The sequence below is a fragment of the Phyllostomus hastatus genome, unplaced genomic scaffold (assembly GCF_019186645.2).
Source record: "Phyllostomus hastatus isolate PE091 unplaced genomic scaffold, TTU_PhHast_1.1 phas_contig_10, whole genome shotgun sequence".
NCBI lineage: Eukaryota > Metazoa > Chordata > Mammalia > Chiroptera > Phyllostomidae > Phyllostomus > Phyllostomus hastatus.
The window spans coordinates 318,797-333,614 of NW_025333499.1; the positions used below are offsets into that span (position 1 = coordinate 318,797).

General features: G+C 33.3%; 1 protein-coding gene across 4 annotated transcripts in view; it reads right to left on the reverse strand.

The window, feature by feature from the left end:
• Positions 1–326: 326 nt before the first annotated feature.
• The window catches only part of NBDY (negative regulator of P-body association), a 46,010-nt gene continuing 31,518 nt past the window's right edge, over positions 327–14,818 (reverse strand). The window contains exons 5-9 of one of the 4 annotated variants that reach the window (XM_045832363.1): positions 7,524–7,560; positions 6,643–6,712; positions 2,593–2,744; positions 2,221–2,364; positions 327–1,388 (exon numbers count right to left, since the gene is read on the reverse strand). The gene's annotated coding sequence lies outside the window, so the exon portion shown is untranslated. Of the gene's footprint in view, positions 1,389–2,220; positions 2,365–2,592; positions 2,745–6,642; positions 6,713–7,523; positions 7,561–10,355; positions 12,066–14,818 lie in introns of those variants that run through there. The other 3 variants (XM_045832372.1, XM_045832353.1, XM_045832382.1) reach the window with 3 other exon arrangements.

Consider the following 14,818-nt stretch of genomic DNA (forward strand, 5'->3'; position numbering starts at 1 on the left):
TCTGAATATGGGTGAAATTTGGGCTTCCAGTGTGGACAGGGATTACAAAACATCCTTGACAAAGGCAAAGCAGAATGTTATATACCTAATAATGGGTGTTTTTAAAATAAAATAAGGTCCAAACTTTCACTGGATATGTTAAAGAAGCACTTTTGCCCAGCGTGCAGACTAATAAACTCATTCATATTCTGACCTTTCCTAGCTTTTTTTCTTCCAGTTCAGAATCACTGAAACCTCCCATGTGGTCCCTAGACTTGCCCCTGTTGAACAAACTCAAAAAGTCTGGAGGCTTTGCTAGAAATAAATAATAAAATTTATTCAAGGGTTTTAGGGTTTGCAAACTGGAAACATTGCTAAGCTATAGCCAGAGTCTTCTGGGGGAAAAAAGAAAAAAAAACAGAAAGAAAAGCTAATAGTTCTTATAGTAAAAAGTACATGATTGAGAGAAATCAGTCCTGCATTATTAACCTCTGGATTGGTCCAATATGGTAATTCTCTAGATGACCAGTGGTCTGAATACTGGATGTGTGGTCTGGATACATGAAAATTCTTTTCTTAATCCTTCAGGGGTTATCAGAGGATTACCTAGAGGTTTAATATATATACAGGCATTGACACAGGACTGGAATGTTCATAACTTTAAGCTTTCAACCTGGTTAAACAGAACAGAATAGTTTCCTCATACCTCAACCTATTGAAGTTAGTAATTTAGCAGCTTGATTACAGTGACTCCATTTTATTTCTTCACTCCATTCCTAATTTTCCGTTTTTGATCAGGATTCTTCTCTCTGAAACCATCATAGATCAAACAAAACATTTTTAAGTCCTCGATGCCAAGGTGACAATGCCTTTCTTGGGTTCATTATGTCCCTTGGAGGGGGACATAAGCAAGAAATACACTTGCAGTATATGAGTTTATGTTCAACTCAGTATTTGTGTCAATTTCCCTGTTGAAACCTTAAGAAAAGCCCAATTAGGAGTTTTAAAACAAGTCTCAGTCTTGAAAATAGGTCAGTTCAGTTAATAGTTGTCTTTCATTTCAGAAGGCGATGATGCAGGTGGTTCCCAAAGTTAGGCCTATTACTATAAGCAATCAGGTATTTAGTAAGAGGCATCCCTATGGAAATGAAAAGATAAGCAATGGTTAATGACCAATGCAGACTATTATCCCAGCTTCTTATTTCTGAAGGCAGCCAGCTGAAAAGATTTCTAGGTGTTTGGGTTGAAGAATCTTCAGATAGAGTAAAAGGAGAAAGTGACAATGCGACAGATTGCAGATTGAATGTTCCTGGTGATTTTTTCTGCAACAGGCACTGAGATTGTCCATATATGAGGTGTTGTGATTTCTCTGAAGCTTATATTAAGTTGTCCCACTTTAGCTTGCACAGCTGTTGAAAAAGAGCAATTTTAATTCTCATGATGGCAAGTCAGAAGGGAGAGAGAAAAATTGCAAATGTTAGTTTAGAGAGTCAGCCAGATGCTGTAGGAGACAAACGTAATTCTGGGCCCAGTCCAATTTATAGGTAGGAAAAAACCCTCAAAAGATAATGAACAACACTAGAATTTAATATTCAATAAGGTATATTACTGAAACATGTTTTTTTTTCCAAAATCACCCTTATTTTTTTACAAAAGATAGCCAAATTAAAATGAAGGTGTTTCCAAAATAGGTCTATTTTTAATAAACTTCTGCTATTTATGTAGCAAAATATAATTATAGATTTATATTTCTGCAGCAAAATTAGTAATTATAGATTTTTAAAAATCTGCTTTGCTGGAATTTTTCATGAAGTATCCTCATATTGAATTTTAAAAAGCCTCTCGAGACCAAAAATGTCAAGGCAAGGACTTGCCATTAAACTTTACCTGCAATACCTATAAATTTGGGTGAGTTCCTTTCCTCAGTCCCAAAGTATCTTGAGTTTCCTGTACCTGTTAGGAAGTAGCCCCTCCTTACTCACCTGGTAAAGCTGCTGGGGACCCTGTAAGTAAGATAACAGGCTAATATTTGCAAGGGTTTTACTTGCCTACATAAGTCAAACCTAGTTCCTTATAGCTCTTTGGTCATATCTGAGTCTATGCACATCTCTTTTAAATATGACATTCCAGTTAAAGCCTTTGTAATATAAACAATTTCCAATCATGTCCTGTTACAAGGAAAACAGATTCTTATTGAACTTATGCAAATAACAACATTATCATGAAAATAAGAATACTCACATGGAGTTTCTGGATTCTGGAGTAATCAAGTAGGGAGAAAACTATAAATGTTTCAATTTATATGTTTCAATTCTGCTCACAAAGGTATAATTTACCAAATCGTTCTAAGTCATAGGTAGCTTAAGAGAAAAGGTTTTCTTATATCTGGAAAACAAAATATTAAAGAATCAGTAATAATTCAAACAAAATTCAAAGAAATTATAATCATTCTTCAGTTCTTTCAGTGCCTTGTTATTAATTTTTGTTGCTGTTGATCTTTTCGTTAACAACACTTTATAAATCCAGTTTTTGCACTAGTTCTCTTAACCATGCCTGGTGATTGAGGGTGTTATGGCTAGTGATAGATAATTTCAGGAAGTGTTCAAGGCTTACCATCAAGGTTTGTATGATTTGCTTAGTAAAGTGGATGCCTTGAACACTAGAGATTATGGAAGATGTACCCCAACTTAGAAACACATTTTCTAACAGCTTCTTTGCCACTGTGAGCACATTAGCCTTTTGGCAGGGGGGAGGCTTCAACCCATCTAGAAAACATACATAAACAAGGACATATCAATAACCCATAATTAGTGGCAGTTGAATGAAGGTCAGCTTAAATGCACTAGGGAGAATGAGTGCAATAAAAAACAAAAACAAACAAACAAACAAACAAAAAAGGGCTTTGGCCAAGGAAGCATGAAGAACAAAGTGGCTGTCTTGTTTTTTCCATAGTCCTATTTGTATAGTTTACAAACACTGTTTACCCATCTTAGTTTCTCTAATTTAGGAGCAGACTGTTGCCATGTAAAAAAATAATTCAAGTTGGACACTTAAGGATCATTTTTGCTGAAGCAGAATAGACTTCATCCACATGTGCCACAAACATTATAGATTTTGTTGCTGCTACCTTTACATGAAAGTTAGAGCATTTCCTTGATACTCAGATTCAGTCCTTTTAGTGTAGTGCTCATTTTTTAAGACAGACAACATCTTATGCAAGAACATATCAGACTTCCAGGAATTTCACACATTTTCTGGGACACTTATATACCTATACAGATACAACACACACACAGGCTTAATATATGAACATAGATTATTATGAAACAATGCTTAATACATTTACCAAAGTAATAATAAAATATTTCAAAGACAACTACAAAAGGTTAGCTCTTACTATTGAGATGATTCAGTTTTATTAAGTAATCAAAGACCTGATTAAGATGACATAAAACACTGAAATAGATTTTGACAGAACAGAGGATCATTGCTTTCTTGGCAGGAAGTTTTTCACAATATCTAATTAGGAGTAGTCCAAAAAAGCTTTGTTCTTCTAGAAGGTGAAGTGGTATGCTCACCACTTCTATTAATATTAGAAGTTAGAATATGTTACTTCTAAACATATTAATAGAAGTCCTAGCCACAGCAATTAAGCAAATATATATTATTCAAATTGTGAAAAAAGAAGTAAAGTGTCCCTGTTTGCAGATGACATGATCTTATATGTAGAAAATCCTAAAGACCCTACCAAAGAAATTGTTAAACCTAATAAACAAGTTCAGTAATATTGAAGGATACAAAATCAACATACCAAAGTCATACAAATCTCATTTTTATACAGTAACAATGAACTATCTGAAAAAGGAATTGAGAAAACAGTGCCATCTACAGTAGCGTCAAAAAATAGGAATAAACTTAACCAAGACAGTGAAAGATCTGTACAGTGAAAATTATAAAACAGTGATGAAAGAAATTGGTAAAGGCACAAATAAATAAAAAAGTATCCCATATTCTTGGATTGAAAAAATTAATATTATTAAAATGCTTATACTACCCAAATGATCTACAGATTCAATGCAATCCCTATCAAAATTCCAATGGCATTTTCACAGAAATATAATAAACAATCCTAAAATTAATATGGAGATAGAAAATACCTCAAATAGCTCTAATAATTTTGAGAAAGAAGAGCAAAGCTAGAGGATCACTCTCTAATTTTTAACTATATTACAAAGCTATAGTCATCAAGAGTATGGTATTGCCATAAAAACAGGCACATAGAAAGATGAAACTGAATACAGAACACAGAAATAAACCCATGCACATATATATGGTCAACTATTTTCGACTAAGGCACCAAAAATACACAATGGAGAAAGACAGTCTTTTCAATAAATGTTGTTGGAGAAATGGGATATCCGCATACAAAGAATAAAATTTGATGCTTATATTAAACTACACATAAAAATCAAATAAAAATTGATTAAAACTTAAACATAATACCTACAAACATGAAATTACTAGGAAAACACATAAGTGGAACATTTTTTGACATCAGTCTTGGCAATGTTTTTTTGAATAAAATACAAAAAGTAGACTCAACAAGAGGAAAAACAAACAAGTGAGACTACACAAAACTAAAAAGTTTCCACATAGCAAAGGAAACAATCAATAAAAAATGAAAAGACCACCCACAGAATGAAAATATTTGTACACTATATAAACAATAGGGATTAATATTCAAAATATATAAGAAACTCTTAAACTCAATATAATTATCATCATCATCCAATTGAAAAATGGGCAAAACACCTGAGAAGACATTTTTCCCAAAGACATAAAAATGACCAATGTGTATATGAAAAAATGTTCAACATCAATAATCATCAGAGAACTACATATCAAAAGCACAATGAGATATCACCTCTTATTGGGAAGGATGGCTATTAACAAAAAGACAAAATTTAATAAGTGTTGATGAGATTGTGGAGAAAAGGGAACCCTTATACACTGTTGATGGAAATGTATACTGATACAGCCATTTCAGAAAATGGTATGCAGTTTCCTTAAAAATTAAAAAAAACAGAATCCCCTTTGATCTAGCAATTTCATTTCTGGGCATATATCTAGACAAAATAAAATCACTATTGTGACGTGATATCTGTACTTCCATCTTCATTGTAGCCAAATTCACATTAGCTAAAATATTGAAACAACCTAAATATCCAATGATGAATAAATATATAAATAACATGTGAATATATATGTGTATATAAAATATATATATATATTTTGTTAACCCATGAGAAAGAACAAAATCCTGCCATTTACAACAACACAAAAGAAACTGGAGGACATTACACCAAATGATAGAAGCCAGACTCTGAAAGAGACAAATATTGTATGATCTCTCTTATATGTAGAAAGGATGATTTTACATATATATATATATATTAACAGAGAGTAGAATATTGCCCAGCAGTGGCTAAGTTGTAGAGGGGAAAGGAAGATGAAAAAAAATAGAATGGTAGTTTGCCTGTAGGTAGCTGGAGCCAGGAACAGTTATTATTGAATGATACAGAGTTTCAGTTTTGCAAGATGCAAGTATTCTGCAGATAAATGGTGGTGATGATTGCACAACCAAACGAAATTTAGTATCATTTACCTGTAACTGCAAGATGGTTCAGATAGTAAGTTCTGTATTATGAGTATTTTACCATAATAACAAAATGTAACTATGTGAAGTGATAGATGTTAATTAATTTGATTGTGGTAATCATATCAAATGCATACATACATATATTAAATCATCATAAATACATACATTTTGTCACTGTACCTCAATAAAGCTGGAAAAAACTAAAAAGTGCATTCTAAAGAAGATGTTCCTTTGAAGACATCAATAAAACTGATAAGCCTCTAGCCAGGCTAATTGAGAAAAAAGGAAAGAGGACACAAATAATTAATATTAGAAATGAAAGGGAAGAAATCACTACAGATCCTATGAACAACTCTACTCACACAAATTTGATAAATGAAATGGACCAATCTCTAGAAAGGTACTATTTGCCAAAAATCACACAAAAATAAATAGACAATCCGAGCTGGCCTATATCCATTAAAGAAATTGAAAAAATAATCTTCCAAAAGAGAAAGCACCATGTCTGGTTTGGCTCATTGGTGAAGTCTATGAAATTTTTAAGAAAGGAATTATATCATTTTTCTAAAAGCAGAATACTTCCCAACTCACTCTACAAGGCCAGCATTATTCTAATACAAAATGCAATGACATTATCAGAAAAATAAAATTACAGAGCAATATCTCTTGTAAACGTGATGCAAAATCTTCAAAAATATAAGCAAATTGAATCCAACATATATTAAAACATTTACACCAAGATCAAGTAGCATATATCCCAGATATTCAAGTTGGTTCAACATTCAAAAATAATTAATGTAAACCATTACATTAACAGGCTAAAGAAAAACATGCGCATGTTCATATCAATAAACACAAATATAAAACATTTTACAGAGTCTAGCACTCAGAATGATAATTCTCAATAAACTAGGAATAAAGAGGAATTTCCTCAACTTGATAATTAATATCTATAAAAACAGACATCTAACATCATGCTTAATTGTAAGACATTCAAAGCTTACCCACTGGTATCAGGTTGTCCTCCGTCACTACTCCTTGTTAACACTGTACTGGGAAGTACTAGCTAATGTACTAAGACAAGAAAAGGAAATAAAAGGTATATTATTTGGAATGAATACAAAAAGCTGTCTTTGTCTGCAGATGACTTAATAGTATATGCAGAAAATCTGAGAAAACTGACAAAAAAATACACCTGAAACTAATAAGTGATTATAGCAAGGTTGCAGGGTACAAGGTTAATATGCAAAAGTCAATTGCTTTCCTATATATACCAGCAATGAACATGTGGATTTTAAATTAAAAACAATACCATTTACAATGCAGCAAAATAAATAAAATACTTAGGTATAAATCTAACAAACTATGTCCAAAGTCTATATGAGGTAAACTATGAAACTCAAATAAAATCCAAGAACTAATTAAATGGAGAAATATTCCATGCTTGTGGATAGAAAGACTCAATATTGTCAGGATGTCAGTTCTTCCTAACTTGATGTATAGTCTCAATGAAATCCCAATCAAAATCCCAGGCAGTTATTTTATGAATATCAACAAACTGATTCTACAGTTTGTAAAGGAGAAGCATGATACCCAGTATAGCCAACACAATTTTGAAGAAAAACAAAGTTGAAAGACTGATGCAACCTGGCTTCAAAACTTAAAATAAAGCTACAATAATCAAGACAGTGTGATACTAGCAAAAGAATAGACAAATAAATCAAGGGAACAGAATAGAGCCAACAAATAGACCCACATAAATATAAGGAAGTGATCTTTTCAAAGAAGCAAGTGCAATACAATGAATTAAGAAAGTTTCTTCAAAAAAATGGTGCCAGGAAAACTGGATATCCAGAAGCAAAAAGATTGTAGACACAATACTTACACTCTTCATAAAATTTAAGTCAGCAAAGATCACAAACCTAAATGTAAAATGCAAAACTGTTAAATTCTGAGGAGATCATATAGGAGAAATGCTAGATGGCCTTGGGTTTGACAATGACTTTTTAGAGACAACACTAAAAGCATGATTCATGACAGAGATAATTGATAGGCTGGGCTTCATTAGTATTTAAAACATCTGCTTTCCAAAACACAATTTCAAGAAAATGAGAAGAGAAACAACAGATTGGGGAGGAAATATCCATAAAAAGACTGTTTTTTGAAAATATACAAAGGATTCTATTTTAAGATTTTATTAATTTATTTTTAGAGAGAGGGGAAGAGAGGGAGAAAGAGAGGGAGAGAAACATCAATGTGTGGCTGCTTCTCATGCACCTCCCACTGGGGACCCAGCCTGCAACCCAGGCATGTGTCCCCACTGGGAATCAAACCAGCAGCCCTTTGGTTCACAGGCCAGTGCTCAATCCACTCAGCCACACCAGCCAGGGCTACAAAGGATTCCTAAAATACAATAATAATAAAAACACTGACCTGATTTTAAAATTGAGGAAAGACCTTTACAGACACATCATCAAGATGATATACACAGCAAAGAAGCATCTGGGAAAATGCTCCACATCGTGTCATCAGGGACATACAAATTCAAACAACAATGACATACCACTACAAAACTATTAGAATGACCAAAATCCAGAATACTGACAATAGCTAATGTTGTCTAGAATATGGAGCAAAAATACCTCCCATTCATTACTGTTTAAAATGCAAAATGGTACAACCACTTTGGAATACAGTTGGTGATTTCTTGCAATGGTAAACCAACTCTTACCCCATAGTCCAGCAATTGTGCTCCTTGGTATTTAAACAAAAAATTTGAAAACATGTCCACACAAAAATCTGCACATGAATGTCTACATCAGTTTTATTCATAATTGCCAAACTTGGAAGCAAACAACTTGTTTTTCAATAGGGGAATGGATTTATAATTGCGGTACATCCATGCAATGGAATGTTATTCAGCATTAAAAATAAATGAGATAGCCAAGTCATGGAAAGACCAGGAGGAAACTTAATGCACATTACTAAGGGAAAGAAGCTAATCTGAATAGGCTATGTACTGTATGACTCCAACTACATGGTATTCAGGAAAAGGCAAAACTATGGAGACAGTAAAAAAATCTGTGGTTTGGTTGACAGCAGTTGGGGGTGAACAGGGGAGGAATCAATAGATGAATCAGATTATTTTAGTGAAGTGAATATATTCTGTATAATACTATAATCATGTTCATATGTCATTATACATTTGCTCACACCCTTAGAATGTAAAACACCAACAGTTAATGTAAACTGTGGAATTTGGGTGACTATAATTGGTCAATATAGGTTTATCAACTGTAACAGAAGGACCACTTTGGGGGGTGATGTTGATGGTGAGGAAGTCTATGCATATATATGGGAACTCTGTATTTTACACTCAATTTTTCTGTGAATCTAAAATGTTTCTAAAAAATCTTTAAATAAAAAAATTCAAAAAGGAAGAAAAATTTATCACATGCTACCTTGAGGACATTATACTAAATGAAGTAGTACAATTACAAAAAGACAAATACCATATAATTCTACTTATATGAGGTATCTAGAGTAGTCAAACTGAGAAACAGAAGGTGGAATGCTGTCTGCCAGTGGCTGGAGGGAGGGGGAAATGAGTAGCTTAATGTGTATAGAATTTTAGTTTTACTAGATGAAAAGGGGATCGGTTGCACAGTATGAATATACTTGACACTACTAAACTGTATAGTTAGAAATGGTTAATATAGTCCTGGCTGGTGTGGCTCAATGGATTGAGCACCGGCCCACAAATCAAAGGGTCACCAGTTCAATTTCCAGTCGGGGCACATGCCTGGGTTGCTGGCCGAGTCCCCAGTAGGGGGTGCATAAGAGGCAAACACACATTGGTGTTTCTCTCCCTCTCTTCCCCCCTCTTTAAAAATAAGTAAATAAAATCTTTTAAAAAAGAAATGGTTCATATAGTAAAATTATGTTGTGCATTTCAGCACAATTAAAGAAGGACAGAAATTCTAATACATCACTACAACATAAACACATCTTGAAGATGCTAAGTGAAATAAGCTACACATATACACAAAAAACAAATGTTGTATAATTCCACTAATACACGGTACTCAGAGTAGTTCATATAAACAGAAAGCAGATTGGTGGTGTTTGGGAGACAGGGAAAGTAAGAAATGAGGAGTGGTTTCTTAATGGTTACAGAATTTCAGTTTGGGAAGATGAAAAGGTTGTGGAGATGGATGACAGTGATGATTGTATATTAGGTAACTGTGAATGCACTATTAAAAACGGTTAAAATGGTAAATTTTATTTTATGTATATTTTACTTTATGTACAATAAAAAACCTTTGGTATAAAGTTTAAATTCTATGATGCAATTTTACATATCTCCTTATGATTTCCTGTACATATTTCTCCTGCCAGATCTCTTACCACTCCATCTACTTTCTTTAAATTTGTCAAATATGCAATGTTTTCTCACCTTTGGGTTTTCACATGGTTGTTCTGACTGATATCCTCTTTCCCCTTTTGTTTGCTTAGTTACTATTTTTTAAGGATTTTATTTAGTTGTTTTTAGAGAGAGGGGAAGGGAGGAAGAAAGAGAGGGAGAGAAGCATCTATGTGAGAGAGAAACATTGGTCAGTCACTTCTTGTACCTGCCCCTGACCGGGAACTGAACCCACAACCTAGGCATGTGGTCTGACTGGAAATTAAACTGGTGACCTTACCTTTGTGGGACAGTGCCCAATTAACTTAGCCACATCAGTCAGGGCTGCCTAGTTACTATTCATCATTCTTCAGCTTTATAGTGAACGTATTAGTTTATAATCTGTCCCATTTCTCTTTGTTTTAGAAATTGTCCCTCACTGATTCAACATGACACTGGTGAGGCTGTGAAGCAAGGAGCCTCATCTTTCTCTCTTTTATGGTGAGCATACACTCTTAGATTGTCCAGTAGGAGCACCTACTCTGGTGGATAGTGATCCATCTATAAACTGATATATTATCCAAATAGAGTCAAATAAAGTAATTTTGAGCTATTTATGTGTGGAGTTGGGAAAGAGACCACCTCTTCTTCCGAATATGTGAGCTTAATGTAATGTAATCCTGAAGGTGCTAGGATGCCATCTTTCTCAATATGAAAACAAAGTAAGAAAAGAAAGCTGACCTGGGAGATAAGGAGAAATGTCTGAGGGCAACTTGAGCACATGGATCCAGCCATACATTATAATTTGTTTAATGATATGCCCTCCCTGATAGACTAAGTTGTACTGATTGCCATCTTACCATGATAGGCCCAGTACTTGCTATAGCATGTCTTATTATAGTATTTAATGAATAAGTTTTGAAAGACTGAATTGTTTTTATCTATGGGTTCATGCCAATTCCACAATAATATAAATATTTATCAAAGTGTCCCTCTAATATTTTTGAGACTTGATGTCTCATTTAAATTTATGGTACAAGGAGGGAGATCTAATTTTTCCCACATGATCAGCCAGATGTTCTTAACACAGTTTAATGAATGATTCAGCCTTTCTCCACTACTTTGAAATGCTGTCTTTAAATTCTTAGATAAGCCTGTGTTTATTTCTGGATTTTATATCCTGTTACACTGACTTACGTACACATTGCTATGTAATATATAGTTTAAATTATTGTACTTCTACTACATTATTTAATGTAAAGTTCTCCCCAAAATTAACTTCAATTTTTCATCAAATTTCTGAAAAATTTTGAACTATATGAAAAATTAAAAGTTCCTGACTGAGGTTTTCCAATTCTCATAATTTCCACCATGATTTTTATTACTGCTTTTAGTTAAGATTTCCTATTTGTATATTTTAGAAATGAAGTAGAAAATAACAAATAATAAGCATACCAACCAACTTGACCAGGAAAACACTTAAGATGTTGAATAATGGATATCAAAGATCCCATATATAAATACCATAGAAAAATTGACTGTAAAGTGAAAAGAATATTCTGGAAACTTAATTCTCTTTCAAATTTTACCCCGTATCCTTCCACATACACTTTCAATACTTTAATACTACCAAGTATGAGTGAATGGCCATTTGTAGGAAGAAGATCATGTTTTGACACCAATTTCAGTAATATTTTATATTGGGAGTTATTATAAAACATTTACTGAAAAGTCACAATTTACTAGATAGTAGTCATACAAAAATTAACACAGCAATGAGAGACAAAATTTATTGTGACTATAATGGACTTATAGAAATTCAAAGTTAAATAGTAAGGTCTGGGTGTCACCAAATAGAGCACTGATAGGCTGCTGCAGGGACATCTCACAGGCATTATTTGCTTTGGTGAGTTCACCATGATCCAGGCCATCGTCTTCAATCTTAGAGGTCTACAGCCTGATCTTGGTCATGTCCCAGAATTCATCCAAATCAGGAGATGGTACTACACTGATTATATCATAATACTGAAAGATATAAAGTGAGAAGGGAAATTTATTTATTTTACCATATATTGAGAAATGCAATTATCATACATATCAGATATATCTGTTATGAGGATAACATCCCACTTTCTCTTCTAAGCAGATTACAATGGAAGCAAAATTACTAGAGCATTTCTTCTTAAACATAATCAAAGTCACAGGATGCTGATAACTGGCTTTGTGACTTATACCTGATGTAGTTGCCTACACAGTGAAGTTATATCTGTAATGTAGACCAGATATTTCCATCACCCTAGGCATTCTTCACTGAGAAGAGTGCTGGGATATCTACATCTGCGTGTCTTGATATTTTTAAGCTTCCATAATTAGTCTCTAGTCTCATTCTTCCCCCATTATCCCTGAACACATTCTCATATTATTTAGAACATCTACATGGTTTATACACACAAATAATACATCACTATAATTTAACTGCATATAATCAAACAGCATAGACAAAATTACTCTTTACACCAATTTTGTCTTTCTTCAGCCAGCCTATCTTCATGAAGAAAACTCAAGTATCAGTTCTTTTTAGACCTTTATCTATTTATTTATATCTCAACAGAGAAAGTACTTAAGTAATACAATTTTAGATGAGAGGTTTTGAATAAATTATATAATATACACAATTCTGCAATTTATTTTCAACCACTTAATGTTTTAATAATTTTTCTATATCAAAATAGATCTATACCAATATTTCAACTGCTTCAAAATATTACATTGTATAACAGAATAATTTTTTTCTCAAAAGTTCTGTTTTATTCATCTTTAGGCTTTCAAACCCAACAAATGCTTTCATATCATAGCAGGGGTCCAATTAATAGTTGGTTAATTTAATAATTACTTTTCTGAACACCTGCTATATGCAGAATATTATTCTTGTCATTCAAGATAAAAAGAAACATAAACAATGCTTCTGACTTCAGAAAGCTTACAATCTGCTTGGAAATGCAAGGTAAAGAAAATAATATTAAAAATGACAAAACAATACAAAATATTTATATAATACCACATATCAAAGGACATTCTAAGTGATAGTTTATTTAGTTGTTCCTTTGTTAAAAAGTACATAGTACCCTTGCAATGTTTTTATTATATACAATGAAGCATATGTCTTCATATGTGGGAGTATCTCCACAGGTTCCATAAATGAATGCTCCATATTCATAAATGGAATAAATGAAATATGCATCAAAGAGCACACACTTTACAAATGTCTAGAAAATACAATCTTCGAAAACTGAATCAAGAGGAAGCAGAAAGCCTGAACAGACAGATAACAGCTAGTGAAATTGAAGCAGTAATCAGAAAACTCCCAGCACACTAAAACCTTGGACCAAACGGTTTCACAGGAGAATTTTACAAAACATTTGAAGAAGAGCTTATACCTATCTTTCTCAGACTACTCCAAAATTTCCATGAAGAGAGAAGCCTCCCAAACTTGTTTGTGAGACCAGAATCATTCTAATCCCAAAACCAGATAAAGATGCAACAAAGATGGAAAACTACAGGCCAATATTGCTGTTGAACATAGACACAAAAGTCCTTAACAAAATATTGGTGACTTGCATCCAGCAATATATTAAAAAGATCATACACCATGATCAAGTGGGATTCATTCCAGGGATGCAAGGATGGTACAAGATTCACAAATCAAGAAACATAATACACCACATAAGCAAAAGGAAAGACAAAAATCACATGATCATATCATTAGATGCATTAAAAGCACTTGATAAGGTACAGCACCCATTTATGATAAAACCACTCAGCAAAGTGGAAGTAGAGGGAGCATACATCAACATAATAAAGGCAATATATGAAAAACTTATAGCCAACATCATATTCAATGGGCAAAAACTAAAAGATTTCCCACTAAGATCAGGAACAAGACAAGAATGTCTGCTTTCACCACTTCTATTCAACATAGTATTGGGACTCCTAGCCACAGCAATCAGACAAGAAAAAGAAATAAAATGCATCAAAATTGGAAAGGAGGCAGCAAAACTGTCATTGCTTGCAGATGACATGATAGTGTACATAGTAAACCCTATAGATTCCACCAAAAACCAATTCAACCTAATAAGTGAATTTAGCAAAACAAGGGGATACGAAGTCAATATTCAGAAATCGAAGGCATCCTTGTACAGAAACAGCAAAATATCAGAAACAGAAATCAGGAAAAAAATCCTATTTGCTATAGCAACAAGAAAAATAAAGTACCTAGGAATAAACCTAGCCGGGGAGGTAAAAGACCTGTAGTCAGAAAACTGTACAACTCTGAAGAAAGAAATTAAGGAAGCCACAAACAATGTAAGCATATACCATGTTCATGGATTGGAAGAATCAACATGATCAAAATGTCCACACTACCCAAAGCAATCTATAGATTCAACACAATCCCTATTAAAATAACAATGACATATTGCACAGATATACAACAAGCATTTCAAAAATTTATGTGGAACCCTAAACAACCCCAAATAGCTACAGCAATTTTGAAAAGAACAAAGTAGGAGGGATCACCATACCTGACAACAAACTATATCACAATGCCACTGTAATCAAAACAGTCTGGTACTGGCATAAGAACAGACACATAGATCAATGGTACAGAATAGAGAGCACAGAAATAAACCCAAGTATGGTCAATTAATATTCGACAGGGGGGAAGAAGCATAAAATGAAGTAAAAATAGTCTCTTCAGCAAAAGAAAAAAAAAGAATCTC